Here is a 6,000-nt window from a genome sequence, read left to right as displayed (position 1 = left end):
AATAATAACCGGAAGAATTTCATCGGGTTGCCTTTAACAGGTAAAGCCTCATTTACTCATCTGAAAGTCGTTTGACCTCAATGGCGTGAGTGGCGAATTCAGGCAAAGTACATGACTAATCTGGTGATTCCAAGCAAAACGAAGCTTCGCGCCAGCCGTCTCGTGCAAAGCTTCGTTTTGATTCATAGCCATTATTGTGCATGTAACTGTCAGATATTTCCCTGCAATCATTCATGCAACTTTTGTGTTATTCTTGTAAATTATTTCACCTATTATTATTATTATTATTATTATTATTATTATTATTAAACAATAAATTGGCCATTGTGGATGACTGAGAATAGTCATAAAATATAAAAAAAAAACAAAACAAAAAAAAATAATAATCATAAATTATAATGTAATTATAATAATAAATAATAATCATAAATTATAATGTAATTAATAATAATAATAATATAATAATAATAATAATAATAATAATAATAATAATAAATATGTTTTATGGGGACCTGGAAACAGATTATTCTCACTTTTAATGGTTTCTTATGAGAAATGAATGTTTGGAAGACACACTTTTTGCCTTACACACACTTTCTGGGAACCAATTAAGTTCGTAAACTGAGGTATCACTGTACTCTTGTTTTTTCTGATGAAAGACGTTTTCTAATACCGCAATGACTATTTATGTCGTCTGTACACTTGATGCAAAAAGCGATCAACCCAGAGACAATTGATGAGGAACTAGGTAAAATGAGAGAGCAAACTTAGCAGAGAAACCTATGTATGCACTGCACGGTATAATAAAGTGGTTTTATTGACCTTTGTGATGGTCGTTGATGGAATGAAGTGGCCGCTTTCAGCAGCAGAAAAACACTTGATGAGGAACGGAGCCTTCTTCCTTCACCATCTTGAGGAATGATCCCTTGGAGGTGCTTTCTCTGCTAAGTTTGCTCTATCAAACTTAGCAGAGAAAGCTAAGTTTGCATTGACGTTGCAGATGAAGGTGAGTAACGGGGGCGATACGTTCATAAAGGGGGGGGGGGTCATCAAACAAAGTAGGCTAATGAGAACGACGACATCACAAAGAAAATGGCTTCCTGGGGCCTAATGAGCCAATGGAATATCAATGACAAGCTGCTGGGAGGTGATTCGGGCCCGAGTCGTACTTAGGGGGGCGTAAAGTCAAATAAAAAAAGACGGAGGGGGGGGGGGGGGGGGATAAGATGGCCTCAGATTGTTACCGGGCGGATTTCTGAAAGTGGATGTAAATCTGTTGGGAGACGGTGACATCGACTGACGGATCGGTCGGGGGAGACGGCGCCGCAAAAGCCTCACGGCAGCAAAATGGGGCACAGCCGTTTGACAAAGGATGGGTAAAAATAAATAACCACATTAATAAATACATAAATAAATGAGCGAAAAAATACAATACAATAAATAAATAAATACATAAATACATAAATAAATAAATAAACGGGTACATAAATAAATTAACGAGTAAATAAATAAATAAATAAATTAACGGGTACATAAATAAATTAACGAGTAAATAAATAAATAAATAAATAAATAAATAAATAAATAAATAAATAAATGGCCGGGTAAAAACCATACATAAATAAATTGATTGATTTTGAAAGAAAAGAAATAAATAAATGACTGGGTGAAAAAATAAATGGACAAATATATAAACAAACAAATAAATAAATAAATAAATAAATAAATAAATAAATAAATAAATGCCCGGGTGCAAAAATACAAAAATATATCGATAAACTAATCAATAAATATGTAAATAAATAAATAAATAAATAAACTAAAAAACTGTGTGATAAACGAATACATAGATAAACATATACATAAATAAATAAATGACTGGTTGAAAAAAATATACAAATAAATAATTGAATAAACGAGTAGTTGAATAAATAAATAGACAGCTGTGTGAAAAATAAATAAACAGATAAACACATAAATGAATAAATAAATAAATAAATAAATGACTGGTTGAAAAAAAGACTGAAAAAACTAATTAATATGTAAATAAGTAAATAAATAAATAAATATTGATGTATAAAAAAAGGAATTGAAAATAAATACATAAATATTAATTTAAACTAGCAGCCAAAAAATGTATATTAAATGTCTCTTATTTTATTTTCAATTCATCAATATATTTATGTATTTTTTTAATGCTAAAAAGTGAAGTCATTTTAGGCGCTAAAACAATATACATAAATGGCATTTTCGGCATTGTAGCTTGATTATTTTGCTAGCATTCATTCGTGTTATGTGACGGTGTGATGTAAAACTATGGTGTGCTAACGACGAGGCTACGAAAACACAAACCATCCAAGATGGCGACTTGGCGCAAAAACAGCAACATTACACGTGAATTTGACCTTAGCGCCTTACTTACCAGGTGGCGAGTGTCGGCGCGCTGGCTCTAACGTGGCGCGGCGGCTGCTTGTCGTGCGGGCGAACGAGAGCTGAGGCCGGCGACGGTTTGCTGCGCTGGCGTCCACTTAATCCACATTTCTTTCCTGAGATCTCATGGCCTCCCCTTCGAGGAGCAGCGACCTGCCAAAAAGAGTTTTGCCGTATTAAAATGACGCTCAGCAAATTGATGGAACGATTTCAAGAAATGCTAATTTGGGACTTGAAAAAGGCACAGTGGCAAGAAAAAGTCATCCCCGACCCCCCCTTGTTTAAAATGCAAAGAGTCAGTTAGAAGAGGGTGTGTACACTTATGCAACCACATTTCCTCAGTTGTTTATTTATTTTTTACTTCCTGCAAACAATACCGTCACATCTGGGTTATTGACCATAATCCATTCCAGAAAAACATGTTTGAAAACCTATTTGGTTGAAAACCAAATCAACAATTCCAATTATAATCAATGTAACAATTGTTAATCCGTTCTGTCTGCTTTTAATTTTTAATCGTGATTGTACAATACAAAAACGTCAGCTCACAGTCAAACGTTACAGGAGGATAAGGTGTGTTGACATCTATTTGACACCGTTTTGGTCATGCTCGGTTCATTTTGAACACGGTTAAGAGGGTGTGTACACTTATGCAACCTCACTTCCTCAGCCCTTCATATTTTTTTACTTCCCGAAAACACTACCATTAAACCTAAAATTTTCTACCATAATCTGTTTCATAAACCTGTTTGAAAACCAATTTGGTTGAAAACCAACTCATCATTTCCAATTATAGTCAATGTAAACATTATTAATTCGTTCTTGTCTGCTTTTTATTTTTAATCATGATTGTACAATACAAAAACACCTGCTCACAATGAAACGTTACAGGAGGATAAGGTGTGTTGACATCTATTTGACACCGTTTTGGTCATGCTCGGTTCATTTTGAACACGGTTAAGAGGGTGTGTACACTTATGCAACCTCATTTCCTCAGCCCTTCATATTTTTTTACTTCCCAAAAACACTACCGTTAAATCTCAGTTTTTCAACCATAATCCCTTCCAGAAACCTGTTTGGAAAATGATGTGGTTGAAAACCAAATCACCATTTCCGATTATAATCAATGTAAAAATTGTTAATCCGTTCCGGCTGCTTTTTTTTTAAATTGTGATTGAACAATATAAAAACGCCTGCTTACAATGAACCGTGACATGAGGATAAGGCATTTTTTTAAGCTAAAGGCTCGCGCTTTGACACACTTTTGCCACCGCTGCCGATATAAGGACCGCCCTTAAAACGTTTTCGCCATGTGAAATGAAATAAATCCTCCAACCGACACCCGGACAACGAGAGCCGGAAAGCTTGTCAGTGGGCGACTGTTTGAAAACGCCATCTTCGCTCGTAAAGTTCACATCTCTACTTGTCGCCGGTAATAAGCGCATGCTCCATTTCTCTCTCTGCGGGTGTGAGACTGTCATGCTTCGGAGATTTCGAAATATGTTGTTCGCGGTTGCGGGGGGGGGGGGGGGGGGGGGGGGGGGGGGGGGGGGGGATTGTACACGGCCACGGATAAATTATTTATTTATCGCGGTGAAGATTTGACGAGAAAGGGAAGCGCTCGCAGCGTTATTCACCATCACATGCCGGGTAGTTTGGAGACTTGAGACGGCGAGAGACGGCGAACGAACGGCGCTGTTTAAGTGCTAGCGCACTTAAACGGCAAGTCGCCGTTTGCTTCGCAGGGTTTACTTTGGAACATCTGCGCCCGAGTCATTTGTCGGCACTAATAGAGACACCTCGGCAAGATGTTCTAGCCATCAGCCGCCTCATTAATGGCACAACAATTACTTTGCCGACGTGATGTGTGGCCACGGAGCTCAAATGTCACATTCCGCCAGGCAAAACACGCTTTGCCCGACGTACAATCGCGTCGTCTTTTGCTTCGGTGAAGCAAAAACTTGGGACGGTTGCCCTCGAAAGCGCTTTTTTTTTTAAACTCTTTGGCAAAAAAAAAAAAAGGCCAAAATCAGGCTAATCCAGCGAGGTCCATGATGGCGCCGGGCGAACAGAGGATGAGGGCTGGGATGGATTTAAACAAACAAACAAACAAACAAACAGAATAGAAACATAAATACATTACAAACACATATAAATAAATAAAAAATAAAACCCCCAAATAAATAGATAAATAAACATAAATTAATTAAAAATGAATAAAAATAAATAATGCAATAAACAAACTATAAATAAATGAATAGACACATGACACTTTTGATTGGCCTGTTTGTTTTTTGCCAAGCTTTTACGTCGGATGCCCTTCCTGACACAACCCTCTGTATTTATCCGGGCTTGGGACCGGTACAAAAAGACACTGGCTTGTAAATAAATAAATAAATACATTTGAAAAATGAGAACACGGACGTCATATCATATTTAAAAATTTCGTGCCGTAATATGCTTAGTGTGACTCGAATACACAATTGAAGCACAGACAACCTGGGGTCAATCTGAGGTCAACAGACACAACTTGTTAAAGTGTCATCTTCATCTAGTATATCTGGCCTTGGACAGAATTTAGGACTTGGGAAACTCCTTTATCACCGAAGCCATTTACGACTTGAAAGTCCTTCACAGGAAGAGCTCATTAGCCAGTTTACAAATGTATCAGTTCACGGAAAAGACAATGTTTTATTGCTTACAGCTGTTCGTGCTTAAAACTCAAGAGGTGCTGTATTCTCATCAAGAAAACTACGTTTTACGAACTAACTTTAATTTGCATATACTCTCAATAAATAGCTTGGCAGAGGGCTGCATAATTCAGACGTCTGTCATGAGTGGCTACGTCTCCTGCCGGCAGTAAGAAGACAATCTTTCTGGATTCGAGTCTTTGTCCACAGTGTCCGATCGAGCATCTCTGACACGATCCAATAGGTCGAAATGGTTTGAAAGGGGCGTCCGGATACAAAACAATCCGGTAACAAATGCACGGCTAAGCAATTTGTAGCTGAGCGCCATCATAGCTCTCCAAGAAGAAGAAAAAAACAACAACTCCTCACTTTCCATATCACCTCCGTCAGCTCAAGTCATTGCAACCAAGAGCTTGAGACTTTGATTCCCCCCATCCATCCATCCATCCATCCATCCATCCATCCATCCATCCATCCATCCATCCATCCATCCGACCCCCCTTTTCGCAACGTTTGTGACAAGATTAGGCTATCTCTCCTTGTGCACATGGATGACTGACTCCATGGTGCCTCGTGGTATCGCTCTCGCAACCCCCCCCCCCCCCCACGCTCTCATCCTCCCCCGCGCCAACCCCCAGGCTGCAAACATTTCTATTTTCAACAGGATTAACTCTCCGTCGGCGACCGCCACATCCGGGCGGCGCCGAAAAACCGCCCCCGCCACGCCCTCAGGAACCGTGGGGGTGGAGAACGCAGCTGCGACCGCAATCGAGGAACCGCGAGCAAAATCAAAATGGCCGAGCGGCGGACCCCGATTTCAATCCTGAATTTTCGTTGTTTTCCAGAATGGCAAAACTCGATGTGCAAAAGTCTAGCTATC

At 38.9% G+C, this 6,000-nt stretch overlaps 1 protein-coding gene across 1 annotated transcript in view; it reads right to left on the bottom strand.

Moving 5' to 3' along the window:
- Positions 1-6,000, bottom strand: part of lingo1a (leucine rich repeat and Ig domain containing 1a) — a 64,347-nt gene that overhangs the window by 34,696 nt on the left and 23,651 nt on the right. Inside the window, exon 2 of the mRNA XM_088996870.1 lies at positions 2,423-2,583. The gene's annotated coding sequence lies outside the window, so the exon portion shown is untranslated. The remainder of the gene's footprint in view (positions 1-2,422; positions 2,584-6,000) is intronic.

The sequence above is a fragment of the Hippocampus bargibanti genome, linkage group LG05, assembly GCF_051943395.1.
Source record: "Hippocampus bargibanti isolate YZ-2025 linkage group LG05, ASM5194339v1, whole genome shotgun sequence".
NCBI classification, from domain to species: domain Eukaryota; kingdom Metazoa; phylum Chordata; class Actinopteri; order Syngnathiformes; family Syngnathidae; genus Hippocampus; species Hippocampus bargibanti.
Note: the sequence above shows the minus strand (reverse complement) of the source record. Positions and strands in the feature narration are given on the sequence as shown.